The sequence below is a fragment of the Anolis sagrei genome, chromosome 6 (assembly GCF_037176765.1).
Source record: "Anolis sagrei isolate rAnoSag1 chromosome 6, rAnoSag1.mat, whole genome shotgun sequence".
In the NCBI taxonomy this organism is placed as follows: domain Eukaryota; kingdom Metazoa; phylum Chordata; class Lepidosauria; order Squamata; family Dactyloidae; genus Anolis; species Anolis sagrei.
This window is the reverse complement of record NC_090026.1, coordinates 5,264,732-5,284,260: the sequence shown is the minus strand read 5'-3', so window position 1 is coordinate 5,284,260 and position 19,529 is coordinate 5,264,732. Positions and strand designations below refer to the sequence as shown.

Here is a 19,529-nt window from a genome sequence, read left to right as displayed (position 1 = left end):
GTCCTGAGGCACTGCACCCAGTGTGCCGATCACCGCTGGGACCACCTTGACTGTCTTGTGCCGGAGTCTTTGCAGTTGCTTGTTGTTGTTGTTGTTGTTGTTGTTCTTCTTCTTCTTTTTCTTCTAATTATTATTATTATTATTATTATTATTATAAACACATCAAGATTAGCACACCACAAAGAGTTCGGTCTCTAAATCCTCGTATTGTGTCCACTTTTCCAGTTGTTTCTCGTCAATTCTGCTGTCGCCTGGGATTGCAACATCGACGAACCATACTTTGTTTTTTTCCACAATCATGAGGTCAGGAGTATTATTATTACTATTACTACTAAACATTATTATACTACTGGACACAGGCTACTACTGACGACTGGACACAGGGTTCTTCCATCCTGCAGGGAATGTCTGCTGCAGGAAAGGGCCGGCGGTGACTCTCGAAGGCCATTGTGGCCTCTTTTCCGTTGGCAGCTCAAAAGCCTCTCCCCTTTCTTTCTCCTTTTCTTTTCTGCCTTGCTGCATTCTTCCAGAGCTAAGCCTCGGGGAGGCGGATGCGAACGCAACTGCGCCGGCTTTTGCTGAGATCCCAGGCTGTCCGGAAATGGAAGGAGATTGGGTTTGCCGTACGACAGCATCAGCCAAAGCCCACAGGGCCAGCGATTGCGTCTTTGGTGGAGGGCTTAGCCCCTCATAAGTCTATTATTATGAAAGGCAGGGTAGGTGACCATCCCAAGGCCAGACGTCCGGGTTCTCGTTTAAGTAACGGCGGAGATGTTTTTGCAGGACGGGAGCCAGATCTGGCTCTTTGGCTCCCAATTTGCGGGAAAGAGATTCCCCTGAAACATTAGGAAGGACGTACTGAGCGTAAAAGCTGTTTGATGGTGGAAAATGCTGCCTTTGAATCCAGTTAAATAGGGAATGGATGGACATCTGTCAAGAGAGCTTTGATTGTGCCCTATTGCATGGCAGAATGGGGTTGGAGTGGATGGCCCTCGGAGGTCTCTTCCAACTCTATAATTCTACGTATGGATCTGGTTTTAATTCTTATGATCTGTGAATCAGGCTTTTAAGAAGAGTCTGGATGGTCATCTATCGGGAGGGCTTTGATGGTCTCTTTCCTCTTGTCAGAATAAGGTTGGACTAGATGGCTTTTGGAAGTCTCTTCCAACTCTGTACTTCTGTGGATCAGGTTTTAACTCTCTTATTTTATAATTCTATGGATCAGGTTTTAAGGCAAAGTCCAGTAGGCCATCTGTCGGGAGGGCTTTGATGGTCTCTTTCCCCTTGTCAGAATGAGGTTGGACTAGATGGTCTTTGGAGGTCTCTTCCAACTCTATAATTCTATGAATCTGGTTTTAATTCATATGATTTTATGATCAGGCTTTAAAGCAGAGTCTTGATGGCCATCTGTTGGGAGGGCTTTGATTGTCTCTTTCTCCTTGTCAGAATGACGTTGGATTAGATAGCCTTTGGAGGGCTCTTCTAACTCCATACTTCTGTGGATCAGATTTTAACTCTATATTGTATAATTCTATGGATCAGGTTTTTAAGCAGAGTCTGGAAGATCATCTGTTGGGAGGGCTTTGATGGTCTCTTTCCCCTTGTCAGAATGGGGATGGATTGGATGACCCTTAGAGGTCTCTTCCAACTCTATAATTCCATGGATCTGGTTTTAATTCTTATGATTTTATGGTTCTTTGGATCAGGCTTTTAAGCAGAGTCTTGATGGCCATCTGTTGGGAGGGCTTTGATGGTCTCTTTCCCCTTGTCAGAATGGGGATGGATTGGATGACCCTTAGAGGTCTCTTCCAACTCTATAATTCTATGAATCCGGTTTTAATTCTTATGATTTTATGGTTCTTTGGATCAGGCTTTTAAGCAGAGTCTTGATGGCCATCTGTTGGGAGGGCTTTGATGGTCTCTTTCGCCTTGTCAGAATAAGGTTGGACTAGATGGTCTTTGGAGGTCTCTTCCAACTCTATAATTCTATGAATCTGGTTTTAATTCATATGATTTTATGATTCTATGGATCAGGCTTTAAAGCAGAGTCTTGATGGCCATCTGTTGGGAGGGCTTTGATTGTCTCTTTCTCCTTGTCAGAATGAGGTTGGATTAGATAACCTTTGGAGGTCTCTTCCAACTCCATACTTCTGTGGATCAGGTTTTAACTCCATATTTTATAATTCTATGGATCAGGTTTGTAAGCAGAAGCTAGATGGCCATCTGCCAAGAGGGCTTTGATTGTGCATTTTTGTATGGCAGAATTGGGTTGGACCGGGTAGCCCTTGGGGGTCTCTTCCAACTCCATATGTCTATGGATCAGGTTTTATCTCTATATTTCATAATTATATGAATCAGGGTTTTAAGCAGAAGCTAGATGGCCATCTTCCAGAAGGGCTTTGATTGTGCATTTTTGCATGGCAGAATGGGGTTGGACTGGGTGGCCCTTGGAGGTCTCTTCCAACGCTATAATTCTATGGATTGGGTTTTAATTCCTGTGATTTTATGTTTCAGTGCGTCAGGTTTTTAAGCAGAGGGTGGATGGCCATCTGTTGGGAGGGCTTCGGTGGTCTATTTCCCCTTGTCAGAATGAAGTTGGACGTGATGGCCTTCAGAGGTCTTTTACAACTCTGTCCTTCTGTGGATCAGGTTTTAACTCTATTATTTTATAGTTTTATGGATCAGGTTTTTAAGCAGAGGTTTGATGGCCATCTGTCGGGAGGGCTTTGATGGTGTCTGAATGAATGGAGTTGGGCTGGATGGCATTTGGAATTTTCTCTTCCAATGGTATGACTCTATGAAGATATTGCAGTATCAGGGAATAATGTCTAGCAGTTACAGACGGAGGCTTTGTTGCGTCTGGACTTAATCGGAAGGCCTAGACAAGGAAGCTGGATTTGGACCCATTTAGTTGTGCAAAAGCACCTTGCAATTGAGGTGGTAGAGCAGAAGCTCTCCGAAGATCTAGGTGCTCTTACTGCCTATTACAGGGAAAACCAGCTGATCCCCAATCTATCTAAAACACAGACATGTGCTTTCCATCTCAAGAACACACAAGCATCTTGAGCTCTGAGGATCACCTGGGAAGGAATCCCACTGGAGCACTGCAACGCACCCAAATACCTGGGAGTCACCCTGGACCGTGCTCTGACCTACAAGAAGCACTGCCTGAACATCAAGCAAAAAGTGGGCGCTAGAAACAATATCATACGAAAGCTGACTGGCACAACCTGGGGATCACAACCAGACACAGTGAAGACATCTGCCCTTGCGCTATGCTACTCTGCTGCTGAGTACGCATGCCCAGTGTGGAACACATCTCACCACGCTAAAACAGTGGATGTGGCTCTTAATGAGACATGCCGCATTATCACGGGGTGTCTGCGCCCTACACCACTGGAGGAACTACACTGTCTAGCCGGTATTGCACCACCTGACATCCGCCGGGAAGTAGCAGCCAATAGTGAAAGGACCAAGGCAGTGACGTCTCCAGCTCATCCCCTGTTTGGGTATCAGCCAGCACGTCAACAACTTAAATCAATAAATAGTTTTCTAAGATCTACAGAGACACTTGCTGGAACACCTCAGCAAGCGAGAGTCCAAAAGTGGCAGGCTCAAACCCAGAACCTCAACCAATGGCTGATACCAAATGAGAGACTCCCCCCCTGGGCACACAAACTTGGAAGGCACTAAGCAGACTGCACTCTGGCACCACGAGATGCAGATCCAACCTTCAGAAATGGGGCTACAAAGTGGACTCCATGACATGCGAGTGTGGAGAAGAGCAAACCACAAACCACCTGCTGCAATGCACCCTGAGCCCTGCCACATGCACAATGGAGGACCTTCTTGCGGCAACACCAGAGGCACTCCAAGTGGCCAGATACTGGTCAAAGGACATTTAATCAACTACCAAACTTGCAAATTTTGTGTTTTGTTTGTTTGTTTGTTTTGTTCTGTTCGAAATGTAATACAATTGCCTGGTTGCCCTGACACGACAAATAAATAACCTTGCAATTCTAATCTGAATGCATCCGAAGCTGGCTATTTTCAGCACTCATGATCGAGAAGAAATCACCGTGCGGATGGTTCGTGACTTTCCTGGGCGCAGCGTCTTCTTTCTGTTCTCGAAATGGCATTTCGGCAGGACGTTTTCAGGGACAGATCTTGAAAGCAATGCTTTCCCCGCCTCGGATTGAGTGCCGCCAAAGAAGGATATCACCATTGTTTTGGTCTGTTTACAAAAGAGCGCAAGGGGAATGGCTTTCGTTCTTCTTCCTCGCCCACCCTTAGCAAAGGAATAATGGCATGGATATATATGTATGTGCATATGTATGTGTGTGTGTGTGTGTGTGTGTGTGTGTGTGTATATATATATATATATATATATATATATATATATATCTCCTAGTTAATGCATTTTCTGACGACCGGAAAACTGCGAGTCGCAGAGTCGCAACCTTCTGAAAAGCTTTTCATGGAGGAAATCCGTTGCCTGGAAACTGAACATAAGCTATTTGAATTCCTGGAAATCTTTATTTTTAAATTAATTTTATAAAAACATGTTTCTAGTCCTCATTTGAATCCGTCTTTGTAGTTTATATTAAACTAGGTGTACCCGGCCATGCGCTGCTGTGGCCTTCAGAAAACAGAGGAATTCCAGACATGAAACCGGGAAGGAAGGAAAGGAAGGAAGGATGGATGGATGGAAGGAAAAAAGAGAGGGAAGGGGAAGGAGGGTAGGGAAGGGAAGAAGTAAATGAAGGAGAAGGAAGGGAAGGACAGGAAAGAAAGGGAGGAAGGAAGGAAGGGAAAGAGGGTAGGAAGACAAGAAGGGAAGAGAAAGGAAGGAGGGTACAGGGGAAAGGAAGAAGTCAAAGAAGGGAAAGAAAGAGGGAGGGAGGGAAGGAGGAAGGAAGGAAGGAAGGAAGGAAGGAAGGAAGGAAGGAAGGAAAAAGAGAGGAAGGGGAAGGAGGGAAGGGAAGGGAAGAAGTAAACGAAGGAGAAGGAAGGGAAGGAAAGGAAAGAAAGGGAGGAAAGAAGGGAAAGAGGGAAGGAAGGCAGGAAGGGAAGGGAAAGGAAGGAGGGTACAGGGGAAAGGAAGAAGTCAAAGAAGGGAAAGAAAGGGAGGAAGGGAATGAGGAGGGAGGGAGGGAGGGAGGGAGGGAGGGAGGGAGGAAGGAAGGAAGGAAGGAAGGAAGGAAGGAAGGAAGGAAGGAAGGAAGGAAAAAAGAGGGAAGGAGAGGGAGGGAAGGTGGGCAGGGAAAGAGGGGAAGTAAAGGAAAGAGAAGGAAGGAAAGGAAAGAAAGGGAGGAAAAAAGGGAAAGAGGGAGGAAGGAAGACAGGAAGGGAAGGGAAAGGAAGGAGGGTAGTGGGGGAAAGGAAGAAGTCAAAGAAGGGAAAGAAAGAGGGAAGAAGGGAAGGAGGAAGGAAGGAGGAAGGAAAAAAAGGAAGGCGGGCAGGGAATGAGGGAAGGGAAGAGAAGAGAAGAAGTAAAGGAAGGAGAAGGACGGGAAGGAAAGGAAAGAAAGGGAGGAAGAAAGACAGGAAGGGAAGGGAAAGGAAGGAGGGTAGGGGGGAAAGGAAGAAGTTCAAAGAAGGGAAGGAAAGAGGGAGGGAGGGAAGGAGGAAGGAAGGAAGAAAAAAGAGGGAAGTGGAAGGAGGGAAGGTGGGCAGGGAAGGAGGGAAGGGAAGAAGAAAAGGAAGGAGAAGGATGGGAAGGAAAGAAAAGAAAGGTAGGGAGGAAGGGAAAGAGGGAAGGAAGGCAGGAAGGAAAGGGAGGAGGGTAAGGAGGGAAGGAAGAAGTAAAGGAAGGGAAGGGAAGAGGGAGTAAGGGAAGGAGGAAGGAAGGAAAGAAGGGAAGAGGAAGGGTACTTTGAGTTAAATGGCAGCTAACAATTATTATTATTATTTATTTGATATTTTTTGCTATTTGCGTAAGTGTTCCGAAAAATTTGTGTTACCTGTTTCTCAGCCTGGGGGTCAGGACCCCTGGGGGGTCATGAAGGGGTGTCAGAGGGGTCGCCAAAGAGCATCAGACAACACAGTATTTTCTGTTAGTCATGGGGGTTCTATGTGGGAAGTTTGGCCCAATTCTCTCCTTGGTGGGGTTCAGAATGCTCTTTGATTGTAGGTGAACTATAAATCCCAGCAACTACAACTCCCATATGTCAAGGTCTATTTTCCCCAAACTCCACCAGTGTTCACATTTGGGCCTATTGAGTATTCGTGCCAAGTTTGATCCAGATCCATCATTGTTTGCATCCACAGTGCTCTCTGGATGTAGGTGAACTACAACTCCCAAACTCAAGGTCGGTGCCCAGCAAACCCTTCCAGTATTTTTTGTTGGTCCTGGGAGTTCTGTGTGCCAAGTTTGGTTCAATTCCGTTGTTGATGGTGCTCACAATACTCTTTGATTGTAGGTGAACTATTAATCCCAGCAACTACAATTCCCAAATGTCGAGGTGTTTTTTCTCCAAACTCTTCTTTGTGGCAAGTTTGGTTCAATTCCAACACAGGTGGAGTTCAAAATGCTCTTTGATTGTAGGTGAACTATAAATCCCAGCAACTACAACTCCCAAATGTCGAGGTGTTTTTTCTCCAAACTCTTCTTTGTGGCAAGTTTGGTTCAATTCCAACACAGGTGGAGTTCAAAATGCTCTTTGATTGTAGGTGAACTATAAATCCCAGCAACTACAACTCCCAAATGTCGAGGTGTTTTTTCTCCAAACTCTTCTTTGTGCCAAGTTTGGTTCAATTCCAACACAGGTGGAGTTCACAATGCTCTTTGATTGCAGGTGAACTATAAATCCCAGCAACTACAACTCCCAAATGTCAAGGTGTTTTTTCTCCAAACTCTTCTTTGTGCCAAGTTTGGTTCATTTCCAACACAGGTGGAGTTCAAAAGGCTCTTTGATTGCAGGTGAACTATAAATCCCAGCAACTACAACTCCCAAATGACAAGACCTAATCAGTATGAGTATTTATGCCAAATTTAGTCCAGTCAATGAAAATACCTCCTGCATATCAGATATTTACATTACGATTCATATCAGTAGCAAAATTACAGTTGTGAAGTAGCAACGAAAATAATGTTGTGTTTGGGGGGTCACCACAACATAAGGAATTGTATTAAGTGTCATGGCGTCAGGAATGTTGGGAAACACTGTGTTAAAGTAAACAACAACAACAACAATATATATTTTTCCTTTTCCATCCTCAGCGGTTCTTGCTCCGGCGAATTTGGAGGCAGCAGCTTGAAGGAGAGCCGCCCAGACGCCCAGTAGATGTGGTCACCTTGCCCAGGTAAGGCGCTCCACGTCTCCGTCTCCGTCTCCTTTGAATGGCACCTGAACTTTTCTCGGTTGCAAAAGAGGGGGGGGGCTCTCTCAAGGGTCCGGTCCCCCCTCAATGGGTCTCTATGGAAATGCCGCCTGCATCCGGACCCGCCAGGTTATCCTGTTCCAGTCTCCATAGCAACTGTGGCTGTATCTAGGCCAGTCGCTATGTCTCCGCAGCAGCGACAACAACGACGACGGTGCCGGGATCGAGGCTGGCTCCCTATTTCTGGTCAAAACCCCATTTGGCTATATGGCCGCGCCTGGAATCATAGAGTCGGAAGTGACCCCAAGGGCCGTCCAGTCCAATCTGCTTCTGCCAAGTGGGAAGGCACCATCAAAGCTCTCCCAACAGATGTCCATCCAGTCTCTCTTAGCCCTCCATAGAAGGAGATGTTGCCGAATCTGAAACCTAGAGTTGGAGTAGAGTTGGAGTGGGTGGGTGTGGAATCATAGACTCATAGAGTCGGAAGTGACCCCAAGGGCCGTCCAGTCCAATCCGCTTCTTCCAAGTGGGAAGGCACCATCAAAACTCTCCCAACAGATGGCCATCCAGTCTCTCTTAGACCTCCATAGAAGGAGAGGTTGCTGCAATCTGAAACCTAGAGTTGGAGTAGAGTTGGAGTGGGTGGGTGTGGAATCATAGACTCATAGAGTCGGAAATGACCCCAAGGGCCGTCCAGTCCAATCCGCTTCTGCCAGGTGCGGAGGCACCATCAAAGCCCTCCCAACAGATGGCCATCCTGTCTCTCTTAGACCTCCATAGAAGGAGAGGTTGGTGCAATCTGAAACCTAGAGTTGGAGTAGAGTTGGAGTGGGTGGGTGTGGAATCATAGACTCATAGAGTCAGAAGTGACCCCAAGGGCTATCCAATCCAATCCGCTTCTGCCAGGTGGGGAGGCACCATCAAAGCCCTCCCAACAGATGTCCATCCAGTTTCTCTTAGACCTCCATAGAAGGAGAGGTTGCTGCAATCTGAAACCTAGAGTTGGAGTAGAGTTGGAGTGGGTGGGTGTGGAATCATAAACTCATAGAGTCGGAAATGACCCCAAGGGCCGTCCAGTCCAATCCGCTTCTGCCAGGTGCGGAGGCACCATCAAAGCCCTCCCAACAGATGGCCATCCTGTCTCTCTTAGACCTCCATAGAAGGAGACGTTGGTGCAATCTGAAACCTAGAGTTGGAGTAGAGTTGGAGTGGGGGGGGGGGAATCATAGACTCATAGTCGGAAGTGACCCCAAGAGCCGTCCAGTCCAATCCGCTTCTGCCAGGTGGGGAGGCACCATCAAAGCCCTCCCAACAGATGGCCATCCAGTCTCTCTTAGACCTCCATAGAAGGAGATGTTGCTGCAATCTGAAACCTAGAGTTGGAGTAGAGTTGGAGTGTGGGGGGGGGGGATGCAAATTCCGCACCAATGGAGAGATTAAGAGACACTGGGATGTCTGTGGTGGAGGAAACACATGAAATCTAGGATGAAATGGTCCTCAAATGAAAGCCATAATTTGGGTGAGTTGGGGGTCATGCAAATTCTAAACCAATGGAGAGAATAAGGGACACTGGGGTGTCCGTGGTGGAGGAAACACATGAAATCTAGGATGAAATGGTCCTCTAATGAATGCCTTAATTTGGGTGGGGCGGGGGGGGCATGCAAATTCTACACCAACGGAGAGAGTAAGGAACACTGGGATGCCTGTGGTGGAGGAAACACATGAAACCTAGGATAAAATGGTCCTCAAATGAAAGCCTTAATTTGGGTGGGGCGGGGGTAATGTAAATTCTACACCAATGGAGAGAGTAAGGAACACTGGGATGTCTATGGTGGAGGAAACACATGAAATCTAGGATGAAATGGTCCTAAAATTGAAAGCCATAATTTGGGTGAGTTGGGGGGTCATGCAAATTCTACACCAATGGAGAGAATAAGGAACACTGGGATGTCTGTGGTGGAGGGAACACATGAAACCTAGGATGAAATCGTCCCCTATGAAAGCCTGCACTTGGGTGATGGGTAGTATGGTGTTTGTGGAGGACATTGCCAGGGCTTTTGTATATGTTCATGGCACTCACCATAACCGGTAATGTCATTGGAGGGCCATTGGTGTCTCCTAAGTAGTGGGACCTATAGCTGTTTGTGGAGGTATGAGCTTATCAGTAAGTCGACACTCCACACACACACATATTTTGACTTTTATTGTGTGTGTGTGTGTGGCTGTACACCATGGAAAAAAATAGGAAAGGGTTAAGGGAGAAGCAGTGGGTGGGGGTCATGCAAATTCCACACCAACGGAGAGAGTAAGGAACACTGGGATGCCTGTGGTGGAGGAAACACATGAAATTTAGGATGAAATGGTCCTCAAATGAAAGCCATAATTTGGGTGGGGTGGGAGGTCATGCAAATTCTACACCAATGGAGAGAGTAAGGAACACTGGGATGTCTATGTGGAGGAAGCACATGAAATCTAGGATGAAATGGTCCTCACATGAAAGCCTTAATTTGGGTGGGGTGGGTCATGCAAATTCTACACCAATGAAGACATTAAGGAACACTGGGATGTCTGTGGTGCAAGAAGCACATGAAACCTAGGATGAAATCGTCCCCTGTGAAAGCCTTCACTTGGGTGGTGGGCAGTATGGTGTTTGTGAAGCCATAATTTGAGTGGGGTGGGGGTAGAGGGTCATGCAAATTCTACACCAATGGAGAGATTAAGGAACACTGGGATATCTGTAGTGAAGGAAACACATGAAATCTAGGATGAAATGGTCCTCAAATAAAAGCCTTAATTTGTGTGGGGCGGGGGGGGGGGGGGAAATGCAAATTCTACACCAATGGAGAGAGTAAGGAACACTGGGATGCCTGTGGTGGAGGAAACACATGAAATCTAGGATGAAATGGTCCTCAAATGAAAGCCTTAATTTGGGTGGGGCGGGGGTAATGCAAATTCTACACCAATGGAGAGAGTAAGGAACACTGGGATATCTGTGGTGGAGGAAACACATGAAACCTAGGATGAAATCGTCCCCTATGAAAGCCTGCACTTGGGTGATGGGCAGTATGGTGTTTGTGGAGGACATTGGCAGGGCTTTTGTATATGTTCATGGCACTCACCATAACCGGTAATGTCATTGGAGGGCCATTGGTGTCTCCTAAGTAGTGGGACCTATACCTGTTTGTGGAGGTATGAGCTTATCAGTAAGTCGACACTCCACACACACACATATTTTGACTTTTATTGTGTGTGTGTGTGTGTGTGGCTGTACACCATGGAAAAAAATAGGAAAGGGTTAAGGGAGAAGCAGTGGGTGGGGGTCATGCAAATTCCACACCAACGGAGAGAGTAAGGAACACTGGGATGCCTGTGGTGGAGGAAACGCATGAAATTTAGGATGAAATGGTCCTCAAATTATCCCCCATGAAAGCCTGAAAGTTAAACATACTTTGCGCCCTAAGCCCTTTCTCAAAGGGATTCATAGTTTCCAGACCTTGGACCATTTTGGTCACTTTCCGTCGTGTCCATCTCCTTCTTGAATTTCTTTGCCTGGACATTGTAATAATATTCCAGGTGAGGTCTGACCCAAGCAGAACAAAACCTGACTATTCCTCCCCTCGATCTTGACGCGGCCTAGAATCACATTGGCTTTTTCCGCAGCCGCAGCCGCCTCTCGGCTCACGTTGAGCCTTGTGTTCTGCTCAGACTCCTTGATCCCTTTCACGTGGACTATTATGGGTCACCCGCCTGCCTGCCTCGTAACAGCCTCTTTGGCTTTGTTTGTTTTGAAAGGAAGAGGCTTGTTTTCTGCTGCCCCGGAGACTGGGACTCAATGGAGCCGAGGGTTCACATTACAGGAAGGAAAGGAGATGCCACCTGAAGATTAGGAAGAACTTCCTGGCTGTAAGAAGAGCTCTTCGGTGGTGGAAATCTCTGCCGTCTTGCAGGCTTTTAAATTCAACACACTCTGCGTAATGCCATCAGGAGGGGTTAACTGTTTGTTTGGGACTCACAACTGCATTGAAATCATCAAAACATACAATTTTCCCTAGCGATGCCATCATGCAGAGTGTGCTTCATTATATACTACCTTGAGTACCCCATTAGTAAAGGTCAGTTCTTTAATTGTACAAAATGCATATGGTTGTGGGTGAACTACAACTCCCATCATGCCAGGCTAACCCTGAGAAACTCCATCCGTACTTAAAGTTTGTGATGTTCGCCAAGTTTACTCCAGATGCATCTTTGGTGGGGTTCAGTGTCCTCTCTGGCTGCAGGGCAAACTACAACTTCCACTATGGTGAGTCAGTCCCCTCAAAGCCCTCCAGTAGGTTGAGTTAGTCATGGGGGTTGTGTGTGCCAAATTTGGTCCAGGTCCATCATTGTTGGAGGGCACAGTTTCCTTGGTTGTGGGTGAACTACAACTCCCAGAATGGAAGGTCAGTTCTCCCCAAACTCCTCCAGTAATCAATTTTCAGCATATCAGGTATGCGTGCCAAGTTTGGTCCAGATCCATCACTGTTTGGATTCACAGTGGTCTCTGGATGTAGGTGAACTACAACTTCCTCAAATCAAGGTGAATTTCACCCAAGGACCTCCAATATCTTTTGCAGGTCATTGGGGCTCTGTGTGCCAAGTTTGGTCCAATTCTATCTTTGGTGGAGTTCAGAGTGCTTATGGATTTCAGGTGAACTATAAATCCCAGCACCTACAACTTCAAAATGTCTGCTAGGCCTATTCCCCTCAAAACACACCAGTATTCAAATTTAGGCATATCAGGTATGCATGCCAAGTTTGGTCCATATCCATTGTTACTTGGGTTCATAGTGTGCTCTGGATGTAGGTGAACTACAACTCCCATAAATCCCTCCAAAGACCTCCAGTATGATGGTGATTATGAGGATGGCAGATTGGGGTCAGACTAGATGGCCCATGGGGGTCCCTTCCAACTCTAGGATTCTATGATGGTGGTGATGACAGCAGTTTGGTGTCAGACTAGATGACCCTTGGTGATCCCTTCCAACTCTAGGATTTGATGATGATGATGATGATGATGATGATGATGATGGCAGATTGGGGTCAGACTAGATGTCCTTTGGGGGTCCCTTCCAACTCTTAATATTCCATGATGGTGATGATGGCAGATTGGGGTCAGACTATGTGGCCTTTGGTGGTCCCAACTATAAGAGTCTATTATTCTATGATGATGATGATGATGATGATAGATTGGGGTCAGACTAGATGGCCCTTGGAGGTCCCTTCCAACTGTAGGATTTTATGGTGGTGATGAGGATGGCAGATTGGGGTCAGACTAGATGACCCTTGGTGATCCCTTTCAACTCTAGGATTCTATGATGGTGATGGTGATGGCAGATTGTGGTCAGACTAGAAGGCCCTTTGGGGTCCTTCTAACTAGTATTCTATGATAGTGATGATGATGATGATGATGATGATGATGATGATGATGATGATGGCAGATTGGGATCAGACAACATGGCCCTTAGGGATCCCTTCCAACTCTAGGATTCTATGGTGATGATGATGATGACAGCAGTTTGGGGTCAGACTAGATGACCCTTGGTGATCCCTTTCAACTCTAGGACTTTATGATGGTGGTGGTGGTGGTGGTGGTGATGATGATGATGGCAGATTGGGGTCAGACTAGATGTCCTTTGGGGGTCCCTTCCAACTCTAGGATTCCATGGTGATGATGGCAGACTATGTGGCCCTTGGTGGTCCCAACTCTAAGTCTATTATTCTATGACAGTGATGATGGTGGTGATGATGATGATGGCAGATTGGGGTCAGACTAGATGAACCTTTGGGGTCCCTTCCAACTCTAGGATTCTGTGGTGGTGATGATGGCAGATTGGGGTCAGACTAGATGTCCTTTGGGGGTCCCTTCCAACTCTAGGATTCCATGGTGATGATGGCAGATTATGTGGCCCTTGGTGGTCCCAACTCTAAGTCTATTATTTTATGACAGTGATGATGGTGATGATGATGATGATGATGGCAGATTGGGGTCAGACTAGATAACCTTTGGGGTCCCTTCCAACTCTAGGATTCTGTGGTGGTGATGATGGCAGATTGAGGTCAGACTAGATGGCCCTTTGGGGTCCTTCCAACTAGTATTCTATGATGGGGATGGCGATGATGGCAGATTGGGGTCAGACTAGATGGCCCTTAGGGTTCCCTTCTAACTGTAGGATTCTATTATAGTGATGATGATGGCAGATTGGAGTCAGACTAGATGTCCCTTTGGGGTCCTTCTAACTAGTATTCTATAATGGTGATGGCGATGATGGCAGATTGGGGTCAGACTAGATGACCCTCAGGGTTCCCTTCTAACTTTTGGATCCTATTATGGTGATGGCGATGATGGCAGATTAGGGTCAGAGTAGATGGCCCTTGGGGGTCCCTTCCAATTCTTCTATGCTTCTACGGAACATGACTCCGTATGGAGGCCAATGGGGCCTTCCTGCCTGGCCAGGTACGCCTCTCTCCCTCTCCTTCTCCCTCCGCCTCCCTGTTTGTTCTGCTGCTGGGACCCGGTCGTGCCGCTCTGCCGCTCCCGAGCCAATCTGCTGACCTCAGCCTCCGTGACTCACGCACGCACCCATCGAGAGGCCGCAGAAATCCATCCTTCGCCTCCCCTTGTTTACGCCCGGCTTCCATGTCTCCCTCGCCCAGCCCTGCTCGAAAAAACACCCAGAGCCCAGTTCTGCTCTTTTTGAAACTGCAGGAGAAAAATATATGCAGAGAGAGAAAGCCACCAGAATCCAAATGTCCCTCTCCTTGTGTTTATTCCTTGCCACCAAAAAGGAGGAAAAATCCATTTTCCTAATTCCCGGATTGTTTCTTTTTTGCATGCCTGCATTTAAAATGAAGATTGGGTAAAGCGTGCCTAGTGCGGGGTGGGATTGTGAAATACTATTTGCTCTAACAACAACAATAATAGAGACTAGGACAGAATGGTGCCATGGATCGAAATTGCACAGGAGGAGATTCCACCTAAGTGTTAGGAAGAAGCTCCTGATTGTCCAAAGCTGGGAAGAAGGTGCCTTTTAGTCTCCTTCAATGGAGACTCCATTAAGCCAAGCTGGATGGCCATCTGTTAGGAGGGTTTTGATTGTGCCCTGCATGGCAGAATGGGGTTGGACTAGATGGCATTTAAGGGTCTCTTCCAAAACCATGATTCATTCTCTCTCTTTCTCTTTGGGAGGTTGGACTGAATATCTTTGGGTTTCCCTTTCAACTCCATGATTCTATATCATAGAATCATAGAATTAAAGAGTTGGAAGAGACCTCATGGGCCATCCAGTCCAACCCCCTGCCAAGAAGCAGGAATATTGCATTCAAATCACCCCTGACAGATGGCCATCCAGCCATTCTGTCCTAGTCTCTATTATTGTTGTTGTTAGAGCAAATAATGCAATATCCAATCATCCCCATTTTTGCCAAATCCCAGCAACAAGCCACCCTAACACCTCTCCCTTCACTTTGCACCCCTTTTTTTAGAACAGCGTTTCTCATCCTTGGGGGTTGGAAAAACCTGGTGGGGGGGTCACGAGGGGGTGTCAGAGGGGTCACCAAAGATCATCACAAAACACAGTATTTTCTGTTGGTCATAGGGGTTCTGTGTGGGAAGTTTGGCCCAATTCTATCGTTGGTGGGGATCGGAATGCTCTTTGATTGTAGGTGAACTATAAATCCCAGCAACTACTTTTCCCAATTGTCAAGGTCTATTTTCCCCAAACTCCACCAGTGTTCACATTTGGACATATCGAGTATATGTGCCAAGTTTGGTCCAGATCCATAATTGTTTGAGTACACAGTGCTCTCTGGATGTAGGTGAATTACAACTCCCAAACTCAAGGTAAATGCCCACCAAACCCTTCCAGCGTTTTCTGTTGGTTATGGGAGTTCTCAGAACGCTATTTGATTGTAGGTGAGCTATAAATCCCAGCAACTACAACTCTCAAAGGTCGTCTATTTTCCCCAAACTCCACTAGTGTTCACATTTGGGCATATTGAGTATTCGTGCCAAGTTTGGTCCAGATCCATCATTGTTTGAGTCCACAGTGCTCTTTGGATATAGGTGAACTACAACTCCCAAACTCAAGGCCAATGCCCACCAAACCCTTCCAGTATTTTCTGTTCGTCATGGGAGTTCTGTGTGCCAAGTTTGGTTCCTTTCCATCATTGGTGGAGTTCAGAATGCTCTTTGATTGTAGGTGAACTATAAATCCCAGCAACTACAACTCCCAAATGACAAAATCAATCCCCTCCCAACCCCACGGGTATTCAGATTTGGCGTATTGGGTATTTGTGCCAAATTTGGTCCAGTGAATGAAAACACATCCTGCAAATCAGATATTTACGTTACGATTCATAACAGTAGCAAAATTACAGTTGTGAAGTAGCAACAAAAATAATGTTATGGCTGGGGGTCACCACAACATGAGGAACTATGTTAAGAGGTCGTGGCATTAGGGAAGTGCATAACATGTTATGGTTGGGGGTCACCACAACATGAGGAATGGTATTTAGGGGTCACGGCGGCATATCAGATATTTTTGCGATCCATAACAGTAGCAAAATTACAGTTACGAAGTAGCAACGTAAATAATGTTATGGTTGGGGGTCACCACAACATGAGGAATTATGTTAAGAGGTCGCGGCATTAGGGAGGTGCATATCATGTTATGGTTGGGGGTCACCAGAATATGGGGAATGGTATTCAGGGGTCACGGCGGCATATCAGATATTTTTTGCAATTCATTACAGTAGCAAAATTTCAGTTACGAAGTAGCAACGAAAATAATGTTATGGTTGGGGGTCACCACAACATGAGGGACTGTATTAAGGGGTCGCGGCATATCAGATAGTTTTGCAATTCATAACAGTAGCAAAGTTACAGTTTTGAAGTAGCAACAAAAATAATGTTATGGTTAGGGGTCACCCCAACACGAGGAATGGTATTAAGGGGTCACGGCGGCATATCAGATAGTTTTGCAATTCATTACAGTAGCAAAATTACAGTTACGTAGTAGCAACGAAAATAATGTTATGGTTGGGGGTCACCACAACATGAGGAATGGTATTCAGGGGTCACAGCGGCATATCGGATATTTTTGCGATTCATAACAGTAGCAAAGTTACAGTTACGAAGTAGCAACGAAAATAATATTATGGTTGGGGGTCACCACAACATGAGGGACTGTATTAAGGGGTCACGGCATATCAGATAGTTTTGCAATTCATTACAGTAGCAAAATTGCAGTTACGAAGTAGCAACGAAAGTAATGTTATGGTTGGGGGTCACCACAACATGGGGAATGGTATTAAGGGGTCACTGCATATCAGATATTTTTGCGATCCATAACAGTAGCAAAATTACAGTTACGAAGTAGCAACGAAAGTAATGTTATGGTTGGGGGTCACCACAACATGAGGAACTATGTTAAGGGGTCGCGGCATTAGGGAAGTGCATATCAGATATTTTTGCGATCCATAACAGTAGCAAAATTACAGCAACGAAAATAATTTTACGTTTGGGTCCACCACAACATCAGGAACTGTATTAAGGGGTCGCGGCATTAAGAAGTTTGAGAACAATTGCTTTAAAGGGTTGGAATGCATGACCTTTGGGTGCCCCTCCCAACTCCACGATTCTATATCCCATCATCCCCATTTGTGCCAAATCCCAGCAACAAGCCGGGCCCGCCGCCTCTCCTTCCCCTTCCCCTTCCCCCACGAACCCTTTATTATTTCTTCGTCATCCGGACCCGTTTCCATAGAAACTCCCTTTCCGTTTGGATACTCCCGTCGTCACCGCCAGGAAGGGATTGTGTATGCGAGTGTGTGTGTGTATGTGTTAGCATGCATGCATCTGTATATACACTTGTGTGCGTGAGAGGGAGAAAGAGAGAGCGTGCGCAACGATCCCCTCAAGGTATTGTTGTCATTGCCTTGTGCGCACACACCCCTCTCTTTCTCGCTCACCCTTGCACACTTGGCAAAGGGACATTTGCACAACACAACCCACATCCTCCCAGTCCTTCGGTTTGACCTTAGCTTGACGTCCCCGTACCTGGTTCGGAGAGCGAGATGGGAAACGTGCTTTTGTGTGTTTACGGGACTGGGAAAACAGATCAAAGAGGATCCATGGAAACCACTGTTGCCTATATATGCACACACCCCACTTCACATATCTCTCATCCCAGGGGCCCCGGGAGCATGCCTTGCGGGGCCACGCTCCGGGCACGGTGCCAGCCCTGGCTGCAGATGGATGCCAAGCCGAAGGAAGGAGCCGGCGGGCCGCGCGGCGTCGGAGGCAAAACGGGGCAATCTGCTCCTCGAACCGGCCAGCCTTGGAGCCCTGCACCGAGTCCAAGTGGGCTGGGCTAGCTCAACGTTGGCTGCTGTCGCTAATCCGAGCTGGCACCCGGCTCCGTTTCCTTCAGCCATTTTAGGCTGCCAGCTGGGGGAACTCCTTGAGCAAAATGGCTCCCAAAAGAGGGGAGGAAGGCATGTGTAAAAAGGGGGTGCAATAGGGGGAAGAACAGGGAAAGGAACAGAGCTATCCAAAGAGAAGGCACGTTGGGATATATTTCCCTCACTCACAGTTTGTGGTCCCGATCGGGATGGACTTGTGGCAGTGGCAAGGAGCAAGAGTTTAGTGGTTCTCAACCTGGGATCCCCAGATGGTTTTGGTCTACAACTACCAGAAATCCCAGTCATTTTACCAGCTGGCACTCTCAGAACTTTCCTCCAGCACCACAGTTCAAAAGCATCTAACTTCCTTTGCTCAGCTTTCCCTAAGGTCCAACTCTCACATCCGTAGGTTACTACAGGGAATACCATGCCAGGTTACCCACCTAGTAAAGGTTGTTGTAGGTTTTTCGGGCAGTATAGCCATGTTCTAGAAGCATTCTCTCCTGAAGTTTTGCCTGCATCTATGGCAAGCATACTCAGAGGTTGTGTGGTCTGTTGGAAACTAGGAAAATGGGGTTTATATCTCAAGGCAGTGACATCTCCAGCTCATCCCTTGTTTGGGTATCAGCCAGCATGTCAACGACTTAAATCAAGAAATGGTTTTCTAAGATCTACAGAGACACTCGCTGGAACCGCCCCAGCAAGCAAGAGTCCAGAAGTGGCAGGCTCAAACCCAGAACCTCAATCCATGGCTGATACCCAATGAGGAACTCCCTCCTGGGCACGCAGAAGACTGGGCGACTTGGAACGCGCTGAACAGCCTGCGCTCTGGCACCACGAGATGCAGAGCCAACCTTCAGAAATGGGGCTACAAAGTGGAATCCACGACATGCGAGTGTGGAGAAGAGCAAACCACTGACCACTTGCTGCAATGCAACCTGAGCCCTGCCACATGCACAGTGGAGGACCTCCTTGCGGCAACACCAGAGGCACTCCAAGTGGCCAGATACTGGTCAAAGGACATTTAATAAACTACCAAGCTTGCAAATTCTGTGTTTTGTCTGTCTGTTTGTTTGTTTTGTTAAAAATGTAATACAACTGTCTGGTTGCTCCTGACACGATAAATAAACAAACAAACAAACAAATAAATAAAATCTCTGTGAAATTGCTAAAGTGGGGCAGATGGGTCACAATACGTGTAGTGCAAAAGAGAGGAGACACTATGGTAACACTTGACTGCCTTGGCTCAATGCTATCGAAATATGGGAGTTGTAGTTTTACAAAGGTCTTCCCCTTTATTGTCGAAGACTTTCATGGCTGGAATCACTGGGTTGTTGTGAGTTTTCCGGGCTGTCTGGCCATGTTCCCGAAGCATTCTCTCCTGATATTTCACCTGCACTTTTGGCAGGCATCCTCATGGGGTGTGAGGTCAGTTGGAAGCTAGGAAAATTGGGTTTATATATCTGTGGAAAGTCCAGTGAGTAAGAAAGAACTCTTGTCTGTTGGAGGTAGGTGTGAATGTTTCAATCAGGAACACCTAGTCACCTCTCAACAAAGGATTCTCCCAGGCTGTAACAAGCAACACGTGGCCGGTCCAGCAGAGTTGGTGACATAGAAGCATCATTTCAGTGCTGGTGGTCTTTGCTTCTTCTTCCAAAGACCACCACTGCTGAACAGCTTCTTCTGAGCCGTTCAGCAGTGGAACTCTCTGCCCCGGAGTGTGGTGGAGACTCCTTCTCTGGAAGCTTTTAAACAGAGGCTGGATG

The 19,529-nt window shown here is 46.8% G+C and overlaps 1 protein-coding gene across 1 annotated transcript in view; it reads left to right on the top strand.

Moving 5' to 3' along the window:
* ZBTB4 (zinc finger and BTB domain containing 4) overlaps nt 1-19,529 on the top strand; it is an 80,824-nt gene that overhangs the window by 45,873 nt on the left and 15,422 nt on the right. The window contains exon 2 of the mRNA XM_060779852.2: nt 7,223-7,305. The gene's annotated coding sequence lies outside the window, so the exon portion shown is untranslated. The remainder of the gene's footprint in view (nt 1-7,222; nt 7,306-19,529) is intronic.